At 45.0% G+C, this 23,740-nt stretch overlaps 1 long non-coding RNA gene across 1 annotated transcript in view; it reads left to right on the top strand.

The window, feature by feature from the left end:
- The first annotated feature begins 8,873 nt into the window (after window positions 1-8,873).
- The window catches only part of LOC121841401, a 29,266-nt gene continuing 14,399 nt past the window's right edge, over window positions 8,874-23,740 (top strand). Inside the window, exons 1-2 of the long non-coding RNA XR_006080419.1 lie at window positions 8,874-9,427; window positions 19,965-20,033. This is a non-coding gene — a long non-coding RNA (uncharacterized LOC121841401). The remainder of the gene's footprint in view (window positions 9,428-19,964; window positions 20,034-23,740) is intronic.

Below are 23,740 nucleotides of genomic sequence, written 5' to 3'. Positions count from 1 at the left end.
CTGTACCAGTCATAAGTTTGGACACAACTACTCATTCAAAGGGTTTTCTTTATGTTTTACTATTTTCTACATTGTATAATAATAGTGAAGACTAAATATGATCCCCAATCAGAGACAACAACAAACAGCTGCCTCTGATTGGGAACCATACCTGGCCAACATAGAAACATAATCCCCTAGATGACCCACCCTAGTCACACCCCGACCTAACCAACATAGAGAATAAAAAGCTTTCTATGGCCAGGGCGTGACAAATGCAAAGTGTGCAAAGCTGTCATCAAGGCAAAGGGTGGCTACTTTGAATATTCTCAAATATAAAATAAATATTGATTTGTTTAACACTTTTTTGGTACCTACATGATTCCAAATGTGTTATTTAATAGTTTTACAAAGCAGAACATAGTAAAAATAAATAAAAACCCTTGAATGAGTAGGTGTGTCCCAACTTTTGACTGGTCCTGTATGTACAAATGTACAGGAACTCTGTGCTTACGCTGCTGCTAGGGCGCCATGGCAACTAATGAGCTGCTGTGACCTATTGGTCCTCACTGCTGGAGCTGTGGGTCTGATTTCTGATTGAATAAGTACAGGCTACATTCTCAAACTTTCTTTTTGACCAGCAGAGGGCAGACTGGGCTGAGGTGTCCCATGTTTCTCTCTCTCTCTCTCTCTCTCTCTCTCTCTCTCTCTCTCTCTCTCTCTCTCTCTCTCTCTCTCTCATCTCTCTTCCTATCATCTCCCTATCACCCCCACCACACACACACACACACTTAATCTCTTCACCTTCACATTCAAATTCTAGGGTGGCTCAGCAATGTCGTCACCTTAGCAGGAGCTGGCCAGGGAACAGTGTGTTAGACTGCTGTCTGGTCTCTCCTTTACTCTCCCACCCCCCTGCTTCCCTCCCTCCATTGGATCATAGTCCCTGTCCCAGATGCCAAGTCAAGAGGAAATGATCGTAGAGAGAGAGAGATGGAGAGAGGGAAGGTGGGATGGGTGAATTAGAAAGAGAGAGGATAAAGATATTGTAGGGTCACTGTGGTCTGTTGAGAGTATATGAGTAGGAATATTAATTAACAACAAAAGGAATATTGAACAAAGTCTCTCTCACTATCTCTCCTTCTCCCCTCTGGTATCTTTCCTCTGCTCTCGGCTCTCTGCATCTCTCTCTCTCTCTCCCCATACATTTTCTTAGCCTACGTCTCAGTGTGTCATTCCGGTCATTGACGGCAAGACTGATTGCATTTTTTTCTTGATGCCTTTAAACAAGCAATTAATTTGACCAAAGAGCCATGGGTTGTTTGGCTTCCTGTTACAATCAGGACTGACAGAGAGTGTTGAAAGCCAAGACTGGTCTGGCTCCTTAGAGCTCTTAGAGTAAGGCCCTCCACACAGCTTGAGGGAGAGGTGGGGATTCAAGAGAGACAAAGTAAGGTTAAGTTCACTCAAGTACATTTAGGCATCTCATATATTGTTACACAGTTGACACATGGTACCCGGGGTGTAGGAACGGGTGGGCCTGGGTGGGCACACACTTATATTTTTTTAATGCTCTACTTGTCAGTGTTCCAAACAGGACATTATTTTTATTTTTACCTAATCACAGTACTTGAGTTGGGCAGGAGCTCCCCAGAACTGAGTACTGGCACCTCAAATTTTCTTCTGCTTGAGTTCCTGCACCTCCCATAGAATATTAGCTAAAAAGTATTGAGGGGTTTCTGCTCCTAATTATAAACGATACCGGCACCCAAAATGAGTACCGGCACCTATTTCAGTCCAAGTCAAGCACTGGCCTAAACATGCATACACCATAAAACAAAATCTAATACGTTTTATTTTTTATTTCTCTCATACACATATTTAGCAGATGTTATTGCGGGTGAATCAAAATGCTTTTGTTCCTAGCTCCAACAGTGCAGTAATATCTGACAATATACTGAAATCTAAAAAATAAAAGAATGGAATTAAGAAATATATAAATATTAGGACTGGCAATGTCGGAGTCCGGAGTATAAATATGTATGTATGTACATGTCACGCCCTGGCCATAGAGAGCTGTTTATTTTCTGTGTTGGTTGGGGCGTGATAGTGATTAGGGTGGGTCATCTAGGTGATTAGTGATTTATGTTGGCCTGGTATGGTCCCCAATCAGAGACAGCTGTTTATCGTTGTCTCTGATTGGGGATCATATTTAGGCAGCCATTCCCCCATTGTGCTTTGTGGGATCTTGTCTATGGATAGTTGCCTGTTAGCACTATTATTTAGCTTCACGTTTCGTTTGGTATTTTGTTGTTTTTGTTCGCTGTTCATTTAATAAAGGAAAATGGACACCTACCACACTGCACCTTGGTCCACTCATTCTAACGAGCGTGACAGAAGATCCCACCACAAACAGACCAAGCAGCGTGGCCAGGAGGAGCAGACATCATGGACATGGGAGGATATTTTGGACGGTAAAGGATCCTGGACGTGGGAAGAAATCATGGCCGGAAAGGATCGCCTTCCATGGGAGCAGACGGAATCAGCAAGGGAGCATCAACGACGACTCCGGGGTTCGCAACCACGACGCAAGCACGAGAGGCAGCGTGTGACCATTCAGGCACCATGTTATGAGGTGATACCACTGTGTTGCGCGTTCAAAACATTGGTGGTCCTTTGCCCAGGACGCACCATGTTGTGCCAGCTCTATGCTCCAGACCTCCAGTGCGAAGGTGGTCCTTTGCCCACGGTCCAGTCCAGACCTCCAGTGCGTCTCCACGGTCCAGTATATCCTGCGCCGGCTCTACGCACGGTGTCCCCAGCGGGCCTCCACAGTCCAGTACGTCCTGTGCCTCCTCCCCGCACTCGCCATGAGGTGCGTGTCACCAGCCCGGTGCCTCCTGTACCGGTCCCACGCATCAGGCCTCTGGTGCCACTCCACAGTCCAGTTAGTCCTGTGCCTCCTCTCCGCACTCGCCCTGAGGTGCGTGTCACAAGCCCGGTGCCACCTGTACCGGTCCCACGCATCAGACCTCCAGTGCGCCTCCACAGTCCAGAGCTTCCGGCGACAGTTCCCATTCCAGAGCTTCCGGCGACAGTTCCCAGTCCAGAGCTCCAGCGACGGTCCACAGTCCGGAACCTCCAACGACGGTCTACAGTCAGGAACCTCCAACGACGGTCTACAGTCCGGAACCTCCTGAGACCGTCTACAGTCCGGAACCTCCTGAGACGGTTTGTGGTCCAGAGCCTCCAGTGACAGTCTGCAGTCCAGAGCCTTCAGCCTTCAGCAGGGGTTCCCAGTCCAGAGCCTCCTGCGAGGTTTCCCAGTCCGGAGCCACCGGCGACGATCCACGGTCCGGTTCCTCCGGCAAGGATCCACGGTCCGGAGCTTCCGGCGACGATCCCCGCACCAGAACCGCCATGGAGAATGACGTATCTGCGAGCAGAGTGGGTATGCCCCGCACCAGAGCCGACACTAGACACCCTCCCCCTAAACCCTCCCTTTTGGTTTCAGGTTTTGCGGCCGGAGTCCGCACCTTTGGGGGGGTACTGTCATGTCCTGACCATAGAAAGCGTTTATTTTCTATGGTGGAGTAGGTCAGGGTGTGACTGGGGGGGTGTTCTAGTTTATTATTTCTATGCGTAGTCTAGTTTTTGTATTTCTATGTTGGCCTGGTATGGTTCCCAATCAGAGGCAGCTGTCTATCATTGTCTCTTGATTGGGGATCATATTTAGGTAGCCTTTTCCCACCTGTTGTTTGTGGGAGCTTGTTTTTGTATGGTTGCTTCTGAGCCCTACAAGGCTGTACGTTTGTTTGTTTGTTTCTCTTTATTGTTTTGTTGCTGGTTACGTTTAAAATAAATACGATGAACCCAAATCACGCTGCGCCTTGGTCTACCCATTATGACGATCGTTACAGTACACTACCGTTCAAAAGTTTGGGGTCACTTAGAAATGTTCTTATTTGTGAAAGAAAAGCACATTTTTTGTCCATTAAAATAACATCAGATTGATCCGATATACAGTGTAGACATTGTTAATGTTGTAAATGACTATTGTTGCTGGAAACGGCTGATTTTTAATGGAATATCTACATAGGCATACAGAGGCCCATTATCAGCAACCATCGCTCCTGTGTTACAATGGCATGTTGTGTTAGCTAATCCAAGTTTATAATTTTAGAAAGCTAATTGACCATTAGAAAACCCTTTTGCAATTATGTTAGCACAGCTGAAAACTGTTGTTCTAATTAAAGAAGCAATAAAACTAGCCTTCTTTAGGCTAGTTGAGCATCTGGAGCATCAGCATTTGTGGATTCGATTACATGCTCAAAATGGCCAGAAACAAAGAACTTTCTTCTGAAACTCTTCAGTCTATTCTTGTTCTGAGAAATTAAGGCTATTCTATGCAAGAAATTGACAAGAAACTGAAGATCTTGTACAACGCTGTGTACTACTCCCTTCACAGAACAGCGTAAACTGATTTTAACCAGAATAGAAAGAGGAGTGGGAGGCCCTGGTGCACAACTGAGCAAGAGGACAAGTACATTAGTGTCTAGTTTGAGAAACAGACAAGTCCTCAACTGGCATTAAATAGTACCCGCAAAACACCAGTCTCAACATCAACAGTGAAGAAGCAACTCCGGGATGCTGGAGTTGCAAAGTTAAAGCCATATCTCAGACTAGCCAATAAAAATAAAAGATTAAGATGGGCAAAATAACACAGACACTGGACAGAGGAAGATTGGAAAAAAGTGTTAAGGACAGACGAATCTAAGTTTGAGGTGTTCGGATCTCAAAGAAGAACATTTGTGAGATGCAGAGAAAATGAAAAAGTGCACCGGATCTCAACCCTATTGAGCTGATGTGGGAGCAGCTTGACCGTAAGGTACGTAAGAAGCGCCCATCAAGCCAATCCAACTTGTAGGAGATTCTTCAGGAAGCATGGGGTGAAATCTCTTCAGATTACCTCAACAAATTGACAACTAGAATGCCAAAGGTCTGCAAGGCTGTAATTGCTGCAAATGGAGGATTCTTTGACGAAAGCAAAGTTTGAAGGACACAAATATTATTATTATTATTATTATTATCATCAGGCCGTGGCTTGGGTGGCTGAGGTCCTTGATGCTCTTCTTGGCCTTCCTGTGACACCGGGTGCTGTAGATGTCCTGGAGGGCAGGCAGTGTGCCCCTGGTGATGCGTTGGGCAGACCACGCCACCCTCTGGAGAGCCTTGCGGTTGCGGGCGGTGTAGTTGCCGTATCAGGATGGTACGTGCTCCCTCTGCTGTCTTCTGAAGTCCACGATCAGCTCCTTCATTTTGTTGACATTGAGGGAGACGTTATTTTCCTTGCAAGACTCCACCAGGTCCCTCACCTTCTCCCTGTAGGCTGTCTCGTCGTTGTTGGCAATCAGGCCTACCACTGTTGTGTCATCTGCAAACTTGATTGAGTTGAAGCGGTCATGGGTGAACAGGGAGTGCAGGAGGGGGCTGAGTATGCACCCTTGTTGTGTCCCTGTGTTGTGAATCAGCGTAGTTGATGTGTTGTTGCTTACCTTCACCACCTGGAGGTGTGGTGAAGGAAAAGCATTCCAGGTGACTACCTCATGAAGCTGGTTGAGAGAATGCCAAGAGTGTGCAAAGCTGTCATCAAGGCAAAGGGTGGAGACTTAGAAGAATCTAAAATCTAAAATATATTTTCATTTGTTTAAAACTTTTTGGGTTACTACATGATTTCATATGTGTTATTTCACAGTTTTGATGTCTTCACTATTATTCTACAATGTAGAAAATAGTACAAATAAAGAAAATTTCTTGAATGAGGTGTGTCCACACTTTTGACTGTTACCATATATTACTGTGCTTTGAGTGTTGCTAGTGCATGCATGTAATAGCAGTCATTCACAAAACATAGAATAGTTGAATCTGCTCTTTTTGATACAGTACTATAAAGACATCAAAATGTCTTACCTGCTTGTGACTCTGTAGGAGAATTAGCATAAGTCACTTTCTGGCACTCCTTTTTTGGCTTTCCGTTTCACCTCCCTGTCAATTCCAAGCTGAGCTGAATCTAGTCTTTAAACAAACTATATTATCATCTGTGTGAAATGAGTTTCGATATAGTTTAGGTGTAGTTTAGATGGCTCATCATCAGCTGCAGATGCCTGACGGGTAAGGGGGAAAATGACACATTCTGTTTGTGATATTAAGATTCTAACAATAATAGTGTGTTAGATTAGATGTATTTAGTTCTAGTCTCATAGTCTATTAATTATAGGCTTTTGGTTTACCATGTGTAGTTCTATAATTTGACCAGACAAGGTCTTCCTCAGGCATGGTTTGGATTGCCATCGTCATACTGTAGCTCTCTTTGGGTTATCGTATGAATTACTTGTGGTTCTCTTCTGTATTTGGTATTTCTCTGGTGAGTAACCCTGTCTTTGTTTCATTACAAAGAAGGAATGCAAAACATGTATAGCATCTCCCTGTGCATTTCTCGCCGGATCACAGATCCTTGATCTGGTACTTCTAAAACAACTGCTGGGAATTTGGAGATCTGACCTCAAATTCAGATCATTTATCTGCCATAGTTTGGGCATCAGCCACTCTATGAATCCGCCTGGTATCAATGAAGCCCACGCGCACACGGCCACATGCAACCTGCTTCGCCTTTAAAAACATTGATTTCTCCAATTCGCAGAGCTTTAACGCGATCGATAGCCCTGGCCTTCCAAGATCAGCGCCAAGCATCCCTTCCCTTAACAAACACACCCGTCTCTCTTCCCCTCAGGTAATGATTGTCCTTGGGCAGGAGAATAGTTTGTCTGCATTAGGAGTGAAGTGTTTCTAATGGAATTGGGTCTCTCTCCTCCCCCACCCTCACCCACCTCACCCCTCTTCTGGTCTGTAGTAATGTGGTTATGTTCAGTGTGTATATATCGCTGCTTTAATAAAGGTGAGAGGGATTGGGGCACACCTCTCCTTTGACCTTTAACATCCACTTGGTTTTCCATCCATCCCTCTTGCTCCTTCCTTTCCTCCTCCCCCGCCCTCCCTCTCTCCCCCAGACTCTCTGTCAGTATGGATCGATAACAGTTTGTATTTGCAACGCATTAGAGGCCTGTCTACCTCCGTGCTACATTGAAAAAGGAGGCTGCCTGCTCATTTTGGTGCTGTGCGGTCAAATCACACCACCCAGATTGAATAGGTGATGTGTGTTCCAGACGTTGTTCTCAATGATCGGACTCTGTATTATGTTTCATAATGTTCACACCTAGTTTATATTATAGCTCCTCCACTGTTCCTATCCATCCTGTTGTTATCTTATTTCATCCTCCAACCTTGTTCCCTATTCCTCTGACCCAGTCTTATCCCTCAATGGTCAGTATGGGAAGGAAAGGTGGTAAAGGGCAACCTGTATGAATGAACATTGGAACTACTAAGATATATATGCTGGTCTTTGCTATTCCTGTTTTTATTAGAATGTTCCTCAACAACAATTTCTTAGCACCAATCCACACACTCTATAATGTACCTGTGGAGAACACCCTTCAACCAATCAGAATGAAGTATGCAACAAAGCCGTAGTTAGAGCCTATCATCATCGGCTGATTTTACAGGCTGATTTTATATGCATGTTTATCAAAACACATGAATGTAAAAGTACATACCTAGTGCCCCTGAGATGAACCCTTTACATAAAAAGCAGTTGTTACCATGGTGATCTAGTGCTGTTTCACAAGTTACGGATAGCTTTTCTGTACAGTGTATGATTCCATTTAGTCGTTTTAAACACACAAGTAGACATAGCATATTGTATTTTTTCCCACCAGAAAGATTATTATGTCAACACTAAACTCATGTACCCTCACACACACCCGTGCACCCATAACACGCGCACACGCATTCACACGCACGCACGCACGCTCATACACACACACACACACACACACACACACACACACACACACGGAGTCACAGACCAGAGTTTTGTTCAGTTGGGCCTTCTGAGTAAAATCACTTAAATTAATACAGAAAAATGGATATGAATAAGAAAATGTACTGCTTGTAAACTTAACCTTGGGTCTTGAGTTGTATTTTTTTCCTAAATTGCACTTTGTTTTTGAAGTCTAAGTTTTTCTTAAAATAAATATGCGATACTTCAATGTTGTAGAGGGATATCCTTACAACTTGATGATCCAAGATAGTGACATTTCCTGAGTAGTTGACCTGGTCTCAGCCATAACCTTGAATTCATGTTGACAAACCTTTCCCCTCCCCCTATCTGTAGTTCTCCCAGTCCATTTTTGCCCCTCCGTCTCTCTTTCTCGGTCTCGTTCTCTCTTTCTGTTTCTCTCTCTCTCTCTGTTTCTCTCTCTCTATGTTTCTCTTTCTCCCATTCTCTCTATTTTTGTCCTTCTCTCTCTCTCTCTTGCTCTCTCCTCTGTCTGTGCCTCTTACTAGCTCACCCCCTGCCTGCTGGCTGTGTGTTAGAGTGTGCTGGGGGGCCAGCAAAGGGGAAATCGACTGAGGAAAGCTTTCAGAGTTCAAGTGCACGGCCAGAGAAATGTTCCTGAGTTGGACAAAGGGAGAGAGGAAGGGAAGGAGAAACGGGAAGGCGAGAGGCTGAACTACTGACAAAGCAGCTGAGGACGGGGGAGAGAGCATGAGGGTCGTTTAAAAAAATGGGTGAAATTGGAGAAAAAATTATGAACGGAAAATAGAGAGAAAAAATGTCCATCCCCTCCCCTTCCCTCTCTCCACTTATACACTCCTCTTACCCTCCCCCTAAGATATTCTTTTCAGAACCACCCCTTTTCTCTATTTCTCTCGCCCTGTCCCTCCCTCCCTCTCTCGCTCTCTCCTCCATTCCTACCCCACTTGCACACACACACTAGATGACTGACGCCCTCTTACCCTCCCTCCGTCTCTCGCCCTCATTTTCTCTCTCTCTCCATGCTCTCTCCGCTACACCACCAATACTTTTTTCCCTGGCTGTGGCGTGTTTGTGCTTTAGCGAGTGTACAGCGAAACCAGTTCTGTGCTGATCCAGCGTGTGCTATCCCATATACAGAGCCAGGAGCAGCGTACCTCTTGCCAACAGCCTGCCTCCACTTTGCTGCCTTTTCTGCTTTGATTTCTTACTGTCTGCTTTTCCACCAGACCTTTTCTTTCTTTAACCCTCTGCTCTCTTCCAAGAAAGATCTAGGAAGAGGGGAAAGAAATAAGAGAAAGGTGTCTGCGTGAAGGGGAGATGAGGAGGCAGAAAAGGAGAGAGAGAGGGGAGAGGACTAGAGAAGACTGGAGTTAGGCTGCAACACGAGAGGCAAAGCAACGAGGAGAGGGAGAAAGAAGAGAGCAACAAGGATCGAGGGATGATCGAGGTGGAATCGGGCAAAAACGCAGGAAAAAGGGGGAAAATATTGCCAGACTCATCCGACCTCTGCTGGTATTTTTCTCATCCTTTTGTTATTCACATACTTTCTTTTTAAGGGTTTCTGATTATTATGTTTCTCTATCTATCTCATGGGTTTCTCTTTCCATGTCTTCTAGGGTTTTCAGCGTTGCTTGTCTTTCTTCTTGTTTTTAAAACGTGTCTCTGTCCATGTGTGTACTTTAGAACCCTTTCCTTCCTCTCGCTCTCATCGGAAGGTTTTCCTCCGTCCTTCCACGTTTCTCTCTCGCCCAAATTAAATGCCATGATTGCTTTTTTAAATTGTAAGTTTTGATATTTTTGCTTGGATTTTCCTATTGAAAACTATGTTGGAAAAGGTGAAACTGAAATTGGGGCCCAGTAGTGAGGCCGAAAGGGAGGGAAGAAGGGGGAGGGGGAGGGGGGGGTCATTTTCCTCCGTTTTTTTGTTTGTTTAATCTTCGTGTGTATGGGTATGTAAGTGTTTTATCGCCGTAAGCTTCGTTCAATTATTGTATGCATATTTTCTGCACAGTTTGGAGTCATTATGATGAGTTTGACATAATATTTAACTGGTAAAAAGGCGACATTGTGAAGTGAATGTAGTTCTATTATAGGGGTATCCCCACTGCTCTCTCTCTAACTCGCTCCTCGTTCTCCCCTACTTCCTGTCTGTTTGTGTCCTCAATACATCTGTCTGTTAGTCTGTACATAAACACATCTCTTCTGAATGTGCTTCTCTATTTATCGACTAATACGGACGGCAGTCTAACTTACAGCAATCTCTGTGGGCCTTCTCTGTCCGTCCCCATGCTATTGGCTTCCACCCTCGCTTCCACTGTTAGATTTACACAAGTCGTTGTGTCCCTCCGTTCATACTTAATTTCAGAGGCCAGAGTGTGTTCTGTGTGTACATGGATGTGTGTGTTATATTCTTATTCCATCCCAGCTCTTAGCCGCCCTGTACATCTCAATGGAGACCCGCTATGTGCTCTCGGCCCCGTACCTCGACCTCTTCGCGGGCGCACAAAGACACCCCCAGATGTCGCCCTGCCAGGGTGTAAAATTGGTGAAGGGACGGAGAGGGGGGTACCCCTATTGGGAGTTGTCTGAGGGTGACGGCGGGGATGGACGTGGTCCTGATAGCCATGGCTAAGGGGCTTTGTGTCTGAATGGAGGTTAAGCTGGGGACTTAAGTATGGAGCTCAGGCCTAGACACCCCACTGCTAGGCGCCTGCAGGCTTGGTTAATAGTGGGTAGAAGGGCTGAAAAGAAAGCCTGGCTGACTGGCTTTCTGAAAGGCCTGACTGAGATCTCTACTCTATTGTCTTATCAGGTGGACTGAAAGCACGGCGTAACGGTGCTCTCTTGTCCTTCCCCCAGTCTCGCTGAAGGTGATAGTCTATATAGTTTATACCATCATCTCAACACATAAGCAAACTAAGCCTTTATAGTTTAAGGTTTGTGTAAAAACAAAAGACTCAGAGTAGATAATCATATGTTTACTGTATTTGTCATTTTGTATTTTCATCTTGATGAAAAGGCATTGTACACTGTAGTACTTTTTGGAAATTAAAATGTGTTGTTTGCTAGTCCAAAATCGCACAGTATCACACTATGACGACATGGTGGATCCACGGTCTCACACCTCATATGACAATAGAAATAAATGATAGAGAGGTCAGTCAGTGCTGCTAGATATACGGCCTGTGATGATGGAATGCCACAGATCAGTTACCAGCCGTTACATTTTTGAACCGGCTCTAGCTTGACATCAGTTGCTCAGGCTCTGCCAGCCGTCTCAGCATCAGTGCTGCGGTGGAGGAGGCCAGTAATGTGCTTCCCTTTATGAAGCGTAACTCAGCCAGCACTATCAATTATACAGCTAGTACTTGTCTGCCTCTGAGAGGGGGTGGGCTACTAGCCTGCTACAGAAGGTACAACAAGCTACTGGGTCCACTATGGCGGGAATGACTGACTGACTGACTGACTGACTGACTGACTGACTGACTGACTGATTGGGGCATAGATAGAAAAAAGCCGCATGTGACCATCATTGATGTATTCCCACTCTCAGGGTCCGGGAGAGAAACCCCCCCCCGGAATCATTGTTCCAGTTGTGTCACTATGTGTCTGCTTCAGCTTGACAAGGACACAGACCGCTGAAACAAGGCAGAACCAGACGAGCTGTGAGTTCTGGTTGGATTCATATTGCCTAATAGGGGCCTTTTTCATGAATACTGAATTATTTGTGGGGGGGTTTTCATGCAGTGCTTCAGTCCTCCAGTGTCTCTGTGTGTCTGTCGCCGTGGGTAAATTGAGTTACTAACTCATATGTTTTAGAGCACTCGGCAGCACACCTCGTTTCGTCAATAAAATGGAACCCAAATTATTTTTCAATTGAATTTGATGTGTCCATATTGTATATTGTACTAACACTTAAGTCCAAGCTGTATTTGAGTACATTGATGTATAAGAGCTTTGTGGGGGGGGGGGTTCCAGTACATTCTGGTCTGGGTTGGTTTAGGTTAGGTTAATTAATGGGTTAGTTAATAACTTAGACTTAGGCTGGAATTTACTTTACGTATATCAGGGTATATACAGTATGTCCATCCCAGTATGAAATTAAAGATAATATTTTGAAATGTTTTGATTAACCAAATCAATTTCGGCCTACTAATCATTCATTCTTAGTTGAGATAATAGTCCATTCTTACTTTAAAGGTGAAAAGGTATTATGATAAGTCAGGTATTATGTATCCAGAATGTTTTACATTTTGATAGAACTAGAAAGCCTCTTTAACTATCAACTCTTCATACCTCTTCTGAAGTATTTATGCCATTGTGTTCAGTAATTGATGTTCTAATACCTTCAAAAATGTGTTTTACCTTGAATTACACACATCACTTCAAATTACACCATTGTCATTGTTCGGACACAATATTACCTTCTCTCGGAGTTAGGGTCTTTCTCTTCATGGGCAACCCCTCGTAATTTGATGGGTGTATGAATGGCTACATTCTGGTGATACTGTACAGTTTTTACATTTTTGTGAAGATTGTTTAGTGTAGTTTTGTCCTGTATTTGCACTGTAGATTGAGGCAGTGGTAGTGGTGGTGGTGTGGGGGTTAAACTGTACAGGCGGGAGGAATGTGTTTCGAGTCAGCAGTGAGAATTCCTCAGTTCTGCATTAGTAGGTCACAGCTTTGCCTCTTACCTCGGCAAACTCTCTGCTCTCTCTTCTCCCTCTCCACCATGTCTGTCTCTCTCCTCCCCCACCCGGCCTCCCTCCCTCCTTCCCTCTCTCTCCTGATCCTTCTCAGTCTCACCATGTTTCCTCCCCCTTCCTCCGTCCCTCTTTCTTTCTTTCTTACTTTCTTTCTTTCTTTCTCTCTGTTCCCTTCTCTAGTTCTGATCCTAATCCTCTCCCTTCTCCCTCTCTCACAGACATCTAAGGCCCGAGGTGTTGGGGGTGGGTTGAAAGGGAAGCGAGACGGGGAGACTGTGTGTGCGTGTGTGTGTGTGTGCGTGTGTGTGTGTATGCTGGTGCGCATGCGTGTGTTATATAAATCTAGCAGCACAGCTCTCACTCCTGCTTTCAGTGTTTCTAGTCATCTATGATTAATTGAGCTCGGTTCCTGAGGAATGGTCATTGTCTTTGTCACCAGATTCTACCTGTTCTTATCATCTAGCGTACATGACATCTTCCTCACATGTCCCTCTGGACTATCATGGTCAGACACCACTGATTCAGCTCCTACTAACATTGATATTCATATTGCTGATCGTCAAATGCCAGCATACCTTCCTGCTGAGGCAAAAATTCCAGAACTATCTCGGGTCATCCACAAGACTGTCTGACAGACTGGGGGGAGCTCCCAGAGAAGCTTTCTGTGAAGCAAACACAGAACACTATTAAGATGGCACACAGAAACATATACAGCCATAAACATGGCATACACAGTCAGCGGCCGATACTGTCTATCAGATAACTCATGGCGTGTAGCGTTGGTGTGGTGTGACTGTGAGTCAGGCCTGCTGGCTGGCTGTCTGGCTGCCATATTGACACGGCTCACAAGCCTTCACAGTCTACCCCTATTTTCTGCTCAGCTATGCTCTGCAGTACCATTGGTGGCGCTAGCCGGCCGTATTTACAGAGCAACACCCTTTGGTGCTATGGGCCCTAGTGCCAGACGGAGAGAGGAGGGGAGGCGAAGAGGCAGAGGAAGGGTGGAGAGGAGGAAGGAAGGAGGGGAGGCGAAGAGGCAGAGGAAGGCAAAGAATGGTGTCAGAAGCACAGGGAGGTAGTGCTGCTCAGTTGGTAGAGCAGCGCCAGGATAGTGGATTCCATTCCCACAGGGGACCAGTATGGGAAAAAAGTTCATGTAAGCACTCGCTACTGTAAGTATCTCTGGATGAGAGTGTCTGCTAAATTACTAACATGTACAGTGGGGAGAACAAGTATTTGATACACTGCCGATTTTGCAGGTTTTTCTACTTACAAAGCAGGTAAATGTCTGTAATTTTTATCATAGGTACACTTCAACTGTGAGAGACGGAATCTAAAACAAAAATCCAGAAAACCACATTGTATGATTTTTAAGTAATTCATTTGCATTTTATTGCATGGCATAAGTATTTGATACATCAGAAAAGCAGAACTTAATATTTGGTACAGAAACCTTTGTTTGCAATTACAGAGATCATACATTTCCTGTAGTTCTTGACCAGGTTTGCACACACTGCAGCAGGGATTTTGGCCCACTCCTCCATGCAGACCTTCTCCAGATCCTTCAGGTTTCGGGGCTGTCGCTGGGCAATACGGACTTTCAGCTCACTCCAAAGATTTTCTATTGGGTTCAGGTCTGGAGACTGGCTAGGCCACTCCAGGACCTTGAGATGCTTCTTACGGAGCCACTCCTTAGTTTCCCTGGCTGTGTGTTTCGGGTCGTTGTCATGCTGGAAGACCCAGCCACGACCCATCTTCAATGCTCTTACTGAGGGAAGGAGGTTGTTGGCCAAGATCTCGTGATACATGGCCCCATCCATCCTCCCCTCAATACGGTGCAGTCGTCCTGTCCCCTTTGCAGAAAAGCATCCCCAAAGAATAATGTTTCCACCTCCATGCTTCACGGTTGGAATGGTGTTCTTGGGGTTGTACTCATCCTTCTTCTTCCTCCAAACACGGCGAGTGGAGTTTAGACCAAAAAGCTCTATTTTTGTCTCATCAGACCACATGACCTTCTCCCATTCCTCCTCTGGATCATCCAGATGGTCATTGGCAAACTTCAGATGGGCCTGGACATGTGCTGGCTTGAGCAGGGGGACCTTGCGTGCACTGCAGGATTTTAATCCATGATGGCATGGTGTGTTACTAATGGTTTTCTTTGAGACTGTGGTCCCAGCTCTCTTCAGGTCATTGACCAGGTCCTGCCGTGTAGTTCTGGGCTGATCCCTCACCTTCCTTATGATCATTGATGCCCCACGAGGTGAGATCTTGCATGGAGCCCCAGACAGAGGGTGATTGACCGTCATCTTGAACTTCTTCCATTTTCTAATAATTGAGCCAACAGTTGTTGCCTTCTCACCAAGCTGCTTGCCTATTGTCCTGTAGCCCATCCCAGCCTTGTGCAGGTCTACAATTTTATTCCCGATGTCCTTACACAGCTCTCTGGTCTTGGCCATTGTGGAGAGGTTGGAGTCTGTTTGATTGAGTGTGTGGACAGGTGTCTTTTATACAGGTAATGAGTTCAAACAGGTGCAGTTAATACAGGTAATGAGTGGAGAACAGATGGGCTTCTTAAAGAAAAAATAACATGTCTGTGAGAGCCGGAATTCTTACTGGTTGGTAGGTGATCAAATACTTATGTCATGCAATAAAATGCAAATTAATTGCTTAAAAATCTTACAATGTGATTTTCTGGATTTTTGTTTTAGATTCCATCTCTCACAGTTGAAGTGTACATATGATAAAAATTACAGACCTCTACATGCTTTGTAAGTAGGGAAACCTGCAAAATCGGCAGTGTATCAAATACTTGTTCTCCCCACTGTACATGTAGTGGGGTAAAGAGGAGAGAACAACTAGAGAGACAGAGAGGTGATGTCAGACCCCGCTACCTCATTTCCCTCCTGCTCCCTGTTCCACATTGCATTGTGTCCCAGCAAGTGCTCTGTGTTTGATGTCTGTGTTTTCAGAGAGACACAGCTCTCTGAACTACATGTATATCTCTCTGCCCTAATCTAGATCTACCCTAATAACTATGCCAGTGTGTGACTGTGTATATCTTATAGTGGCTGGCTGGACTGCCATGGACGCTGGCCCGTTTCTGAGTTCTAACTTCCAGTTCCCACTGTCATGGCTGCAGAATCCCCAATTTAAAAGACTGTTGTGATACCCCCTGTACAATATTGTGACAAAGCAAACCAACTTAGTAGTAATTGATTGTGAATCGTGAAGTAAAGCCTCCTGATTGTGTCTGGGCGGTTGGTTGTGGTGGCAGTGGGGCTATAGGAGTTTCTGCGGGGGTCAGGGCTGGGAGATGAAACGAGAGCCTGGGGTTGGTCGCTTCATGCTTCAGAGGTTCCTCAGAGAGAAGGAGAGGTCAGGAAAAGACCCCAGAACAAACACCAGACGCATTGTTCAAGTTCAAGGTAAAGTTGAATGGCACTTTTCATTCCGTCTATGCAGCTGCCCTCTTCCGGCTGTGGGCTTTTTTGTAAAAGTGGTATTAATTGGGGGGTAATTGTGCTGTTTGGTCAAATCAGACATTTGTGTTATGATAGCATAATTGAGAAGCAATTAGGTCAATATTAATTGCATTTACACATTTTACTATTTAAAATAGCATGAGGGCTTGACCATGTAGCGTTTGGATGGCTACTTGGCTCAAAGAAGCAATCAGACAATTCAATTTGAAAGTGTGTTTGGAGGTAAGTCAAAAAAGGTCAGCATTTAACTTTTCAGAATAGCTATGGAAATAGATTTATTTCCAGAGATTTGATTGGAAATCTGGCTTTGAAGGGGACAGGCCCAGCCCTCCCTCCACGAGGGCTGACCCGTGCTCAGCTGCAGTGTGTCTATCCGTGCCCTCCCAAACCTCCCAGACCCCGGACAATGGGTCAGATGTCAGGCCGGGAAATGCAACACTCCCCTTCCCCTCCTCTTCTCTGCTCCTCTACTTCCTCCTTCCCCCTCTTCTCTCTTCTCTCTGTTGTGTCTAGTGGCTCGTCAGGTGCTGTTCATTAACCCTTCACAGGGGACTTCCCGTCCAGTCCCCATCCCGCTCTCTGTCCGAAAATATAACCTTTCTAATTAGCAATTTGATATTTTGTATTTCAGGAAATGTATTGCGTTGTCTAGGCCTGTTCAAGATGACTATACTATAGGAGGATAAATCACCAAAGAACAGAACTGTATAGACAAGGTAGAATAGACCCCAACCCCCTAAATTCCGCACACTGCTTATGTATGTGGTAAGGCCCTTGCTTTTCAAGGCTGTAATTGATGGTTTTGTACTCTCTGACTCTGTGCACTGTGCACACACGCACACACACACACACACACACACACACACACACACGCACACACACACGCGCACGCACACACACACACACACACACACACACACACACACACACACACACACACACACACACACACACACACACACAGAGGCACATAATTCTGGGTCTGAGTCACCTCTTTAACAGAAAGTCAATAACAATACAGGAATGATTAATCAGGCCCTTTATTCCCCTCCTCCACTCTCCCTCCCTCCCTCTCACTCTCTCACTCCCTCACTTCTCTCAACCCCACTCTCACCCTTTCTCAGCTAACTATTGATCTGAATGCATTTGCCTCCCATTTATCGCTCTAAACTCCCCCCTACACTCCCCTCTAAAGTCCCCCACTGCCACTGCAATGAGCAGCAACAAAGACCCTCTCACTCAAGAGAGTCTGACACACACGTACACATAGACACACGCACACACTCCATATGTCAATTTATGTGTAAAATCGTGTTAATTGCATTTTATGTAAAATTATGTATTTTTTTTGCCCATTTACTAGTCCAACTAAAGCAGCATGTTCATATAGGATGTTTACACAGCCACACATATGCACAGATTTCTGAGAGAAAGTGTGAGGGAGTAGTCAGAAAGTCCAGTAGTCAGAAATCGGCTGTATGTTAATAGTATAATATAATACATGCCATTTAGCAGACGCTTTTATCCAAAGCGATTTACAGTCATGCATGCATACATTTGACATATTAAGAGGGTTAAGGTTAACTTCTGCAGTGTAGTGAGCACTCATCACCTTTTTGTGTAAAACACACTAAGCTTTATACCAGAGTAACTACCTATGTGATCCTCATTTTACAGACTTGTAAGTCTACAGTTATACATTACTACCTAATTCAGAAATCATTTGTATTAAATAAGACGTTTGGTAGAATGGACACTGATTTATAAAGCTTTACAATGTTTCGGGGATGCAGGTGCACTATAAGCCTCTATGCAGGCATGTGTGAGTGCGTGTGTTTCGCCTCAACCTTTGTAAACCTGTTGCGGGATTGAAAATGGTTTGACTGACAGCTCCTTTGACCCTCCCCCTCATCCCCTAACCATTCTAGATGGTGGCAGTCAGGTTGCCATGACACCAGACTGTTTTGTCTGCCCTTTGACCTCCCGAAGGGGTGCTGTGGTCAATCAGGCATTACATTTGAGGGGCGAATGGAAGGGGGAAAGAGGCAAGGGGCGAGGGGCAAGTAGTCGAAGGAGGGGGCAGGGGGGTGCATTTCCTCTCTAAAACTGAGGTACAAAAGGTTCCTCTATACAGACGCTGTGTACACAGACATGGAGATGGAGAGTCGTGGAGGGGGAGGGAGGGGGAGGGAGGCATACTGAGACAAAGACACATGTGCACACAGACATGAAAGCTCGCTCGCTCTCTCTTTCTTTCTCTCTCCCTCCCTCTCTCCCTGCCTCTCTTTCTCTCCCTCTCTCTCTCTCTCTCTCTCTCTCTCTCTCTCTCTCTCTCAGGGAGGAGGATAAGTGAACTAGGATGTGTGTCCCAGGTGGTGGGGGGGGGTTATTATAGTCATTGTGCCTCCCAGTCCGGCCAGCTGAAACCGTTTGGCTGCTGTGCCGTTTGAAGTTATATTTATCAAGCACAAGCAGGAGGCTCAGCTTATACACCGAGTCCTGTGTCTTCTAATTATTGAGAATGGGGAGGAAAGGACACGTGTTTGTTTAGACGGTAAAGTGAGGCTTATTTTGATATTAGGGATTGGACATGTATGCAGATGTGTGTCCAGATGCTTTCCTGAAAGATCAAAGAGGGCGAGGAGGTGTGAATCAGATTATATTTCAACACCCTACATTTATGATACTTCAAATACCATGAAATATCTGTTTTTTTAATGCCTATATATTTGACCAAAACATCCCATGTCATTCCCTGAGTGGTACTTTCAAATTTGCGTATGATTGTCAAAATTCTTCAAGTGGCCAATTAAATCTGGATAGCCTGTTCAAAATATTGCCATTTTGCATTGTGGTGAATTAACCAATGATTAAGTAAATCAACCTGGCTAAATTTTATAAATGCATTAATGAAAGCACTTGAACTGAATGAGACAGGCACTTTAGATGCTGAATGTGGATTTGGGTGAAGTTCTGCATATGACATTTATTCTGATTCATTTACACTCTATCTATAGTGCTGTATTTATGACCTCCTTGTACAGATCACACAGTATAGTGTAGATAGATGATTATTCATTTCATTATTTTTCCTGTTTATTTACTGTAGATGGTGATAATTGATTGTGTAATTGGATCATTTTAATTGCAGCTGTGTTTGCCTGCTTTTCATTTCCCTCATTAGCAATGACCTTTTTCTGACCCATAGAAAATAGGGCATGGAACGTTTCTCTGCTCTGAGCCCATATACTGGTGTCAAAATATTGACATTGACTATTAAAAGTGCACATCACCACCATGGCCCGATTCTGTGTACGTTTAAAAATTGGTCCTCATATATGGCACGTTGGTTTAACATGCCGTGCCAGATGCTGAGACAAAGAAAACCTGTCAGAGCTCAGGAAGTTAGAGGAAACTACTTCCCAGTGGTAAATTCCCATTTCATTCAAAATACTGATGTAAACTGTAATGTGTCATACTGAACCATGTGTTTATCTATCTTCTGAAGCTGAGCAGTTAGAATTGACGGTGATATTTAAAATGTCACACTGTCATCATAATCACTTCAAAAAACTGGCAGTGGTATTTGAATGTGTGTATTACGTTAAGTAGCTGTGCAATTACTTACTTGACACTTGGATGAAATTGTTATGTTATGATTCATATGTTATGAATCTCCGCCCCTCTGGAAAGAAGTTGACTTATAATCTGTTGTCTGGAATATCTACCTCATTCAAATAGAAATATCTCACTCATCGATCATATGACTGGAAAACAACACTGTGTTTTTCCACAGCAGTTATAGTGCTGCACCTCTACAGTACGTCTCTCTCTAAGCCCTTGTGACTCTTTGTGTTTCAGTGTGGGGACCGGACCCATCACCTGACTGCCCTCTCCTGTCTTCCTGGTCCTCAGCAGAACAGCCATGAGGTAATATCCTCTCCTCCTCTCTACCTCCATCCATCATTCCATCCCTCACTCCCTGCACCCTGGGTCTGGGTCATCATCATCCCTTCTAACACCCATCAGTCTTTTACGTCTCCTGTTTCTCAATCTGTTTTATCTTCTGTTTTCTGTCTGACAGACAGCTGTCTTGCTGCCTCTATAGAAAAGCTCTACTATCCCATCTGCTTTATGGAGAACCAGGTCTCTTCACCTCCCTGTTTCTGGCATGACTCATGACTCATTGTGCTGTGGTGACTACAGTTTGCTTGTGAGACTCCTGGATTCTATGGTTTTTACCATAGCTGTCTATAGTCCCATGTACAACAACTAGACTCCTGTATTCTATGGTTTTAACATAGCTGTATATAGTCCACGTACAGCAAATAGATATGACTAGAGCTATGCCTATTTTCTTCTCAACCTACTGCAACATTTGATTGAAATTTCAAACTCCACATTTGAGTAGAGAAACCTAGAGAAGGTTACTAGCCTGTAGTTTACGTAATGTAATGTAATCACGTAATGTAATGCATCCCGACTGGGAGGGGCCAGGGGCACGCCTGGCACACCAGCCTGGCCCGGGCAGAGATTGACAGCTGTGCCCTAGCAACCATTGGTTTGGCACATTGCCAAGCCGCCAGGGGTTTCCAGGGAAGAGGTTCCCATGGCAACGCTCATTTTGCCACTTTGGTTGGCGTACTTACAAGGTTGGCGTTGGGCAGATTAATGTGTGTTACAGCAACGCAGCTCTCAGCTGGAAAATCAAATGCTTATTCCAGCAGATTGGAGCTCTACCCATCTGCACGGCATTACCATGGCGATTTTAAATGACATCGCTAAATTAGTCCCATCTGATGGTCTTTTACGCAGTAATCAAGGAGTGGCATTAGTGGCTTATAATTAATCAATTCTTTACCGTATAAAGTCTAACAAGGATGTTTGAATTTCAACCCTCGTCCAGTAATGTATCCATTCATTAAACGTCAAGGAAATAGTACAAGCTGTGAATAATATTTTAGAGATTGATTTCCAGCAGACCAGACACTGCCCAGTAGCCTGTCTTCAATTCATCAACCGTTTTTTACAGTCTCTCCATCTGACTGCGCTAGACGGTGCATTCACCACAAAATGTCTCTCCCATTCACACATCCTCTGGATGCACTGAAGGATCAAATCAAATCTAATTTTATTTGTCACACACACATGGTTAGCAGATGTTAATGCGAGTGTAGCGAAATGCTTGTGCAGTTCCGACAATGCAGTAATAACCAACGAGTAATCTAACCTAACAATTTCCCAACAGCGACAAGTGTAAAGGGAAGAAGAATATGTACATAAAGATATATGAATGAGTGATGGTACAGAACGGCATAGGCAAGATGCAGTAGATGGTATAGAGTACAGTATAATATACATATGAGATGAGTAATGTAGGGTATATAAACATATAAATGTGGCATTGTTTAAAGTGGCTAGTGATACATGTATTACATAAAGATGGCAAGATGCAGTAGATGGTATAGAGTACAGTATATACATATGAGATGAGTAATGTAGGGTATGTAAACATTATTTTAAGTTGCATTGTTTAAAGTGGCGAGTGAAAAATTTTTTACATCAATTTTTCCAATATTAAAGTGGCTGGAGTTGAGTCAGTATGTTGGCAGTCTGATGGCCTTGTGATAGAAGCTGTTTTTCAGTCTCTCGGTCCCTGCTTTGATGCACCTGTACTGACCTCGCCTTCTGGATAATAGCGGGGTGAACAGGCAGTGGCTCGGGTGGTTGTTGTCCTTGATGATCTTTATGACCTTCCTGTGACATCGGGGGGTGTAGGTGTCCTGGAGGGCAGGTAGTTTGCCCCCGGTGATGCGTTGTGCAGACCTCACTACCCTCTGGAGAGCCTTACGGTTGTGGGCGGAGCAGTTGCCGTACCAGAAGGTGATACAGCCCGACAGGATACTCTCGATTGTGCATCTGTAAAAGCTTGAGTGCTTTTGGTGACAAACCAAATTTCTTCAGCCTCCTGAGGTTGAAGAGGCGCTGTTGCGCATGTGTGGGTGGACCAATTCAGTTTGTCTGTGATGTGTACGCCGAGGAACTTAAAACTTACTACCCTCTCCACTACTGTCCAGTCGATGTGGATAGGGGGGTGCTCCCTCTGTTGTTTCCTGAAGTCCACTATCATCTCCTTTGTTTTGTTGATGTTGAATGTGAGTTTTTTTTCCTGACACCACACTCCGAGGGCCCTCACCTCCTCCCTGTAGGCTGTCTCGTTGTTGTTGGTAATCAAGCCTACCACTGTAGTGTCGTCTGCAAACTTGATGATTGAGTTGGAGGCGTGCATGGCCACGCAGTCGTGGGTGAACAGGGAGTACAGGAGAGGGTTCAGAACGCACCCTTGTGGGGCCCCAGTGTTGAGGATCAGTGGGGTGGAGATGTTGTTTCCTACTCTCACCACCTGGGGGTGGCCCGTCAGGAAGTCCAGTACCCAGTTGCACAGGGCGGGGTCGAGACCTAGGGCCTCGAGCTTGACGACGAGTTTGGAGGGTACAATGCTGTTAAATGCTGAGCTGTAGTCGATGAACAGAATTCTCACGTAGTTATTCCTCTTGTCCAGGTGGGTTAGGGCAGTGTGCAGTGTGGTTGCGATTGCGTCGTCTGTGGACCTATTGGGGCGGTAAGCAAATTGGAATGGGTCTAGGGTGTCAGGTAGGGTGGAGGTGATATGGTCCTTGACTAGTCTCTCAAAGCACTTAATGATGATTGAAGTGAGTGCTACGGGGTGGTAGTCATTTAGCTCAGTTACCTTAGCTTTCTTGGGAACAGGAAAAATGGTGGCCCTCATGAAGCATGTGGGGACAGCAGACTGGGGATTGATTGAATATGTCCGTAAACACAGCAGCAAGCTGTTCTGCGCATGCTCTGAGGACGCGGCTGGGGATGCCGTCTGGGCCTGCAGCCTTGCGAGGGTTAACACGTTTAAATAATTTTACTTACGTCGGCTGCAGTGAAGGAGAGTCCGCAGGTTTTGGTAGCGGGCCGTGTCAGTGGCACTGTATTGTCCTCAAAGTGAGCAAAGAAGTTGTTTAGTCTGTCTGGGAGCAAGACATCCTGGTCCGTGACGGGGCTGGTTTTCTTTTTGTAATCCGTGATTGACTGTAGACCCTGCCACATACCTCTTGTGTCTGAGCCGTTGAATTGCGACTCTACTTTGTCTCTATACTGATGCTTAGCTTGTTTGATTGCCTTGCTGAGGGAATAGCTACACTGTTTGTATTCGGTCATGTTTCCAGTCACCTTGCCCTGGTTAAAAGCAATGGTTCGCTCTTTCAGTTTTGCTCGAATGCTGCCATTAATACCCGGTTTCTGGTTTGGGAATGTTTTAATAGTTGCTGTGGGTACGACATCGCCGATGCTAATAAACTCGCTCACCGAATCAGCGTATTCATCAATGTTGTTGTTTGACGCAATGCGGAGCATATCCCAATCCACGTGATCGAAGCAATCTTGAAGCATGGAATTAGATTGGTCGGACCTGCGTTGAACAGACCTGAGCTCGGGAGCTTACTGTTTTAGTCTCTGTCTATAGGCTGGGAGCAACAAAATGGAGTCGAGGTCAGCTTTTCTGAAAGGAGGGCGGGGGAGGGCCTTATATGCATTGTGGAAGTTAGAATAACAATGATCCAGGGTTT

Source organism: Oncorhynchus tshawytscha, linkage group LG03 (assembly GCF_018296145.1).
Source record: "Oncorhynchus tshawytscha isolate Ot180627B linkage group LG03, Otsh_v2.0, whole genome shotgun sequence".
Taxonomy (NCBI): Eukaryota; Metazoa; Chordata; class Actinopteri; order Salmoniformes; family Salmonidae; genus Oncorhynchus; species Oncorhynchus tshawytscha.
This window is presented reverse-complemented; position numbering and strand designations above follow the sequence as displayed.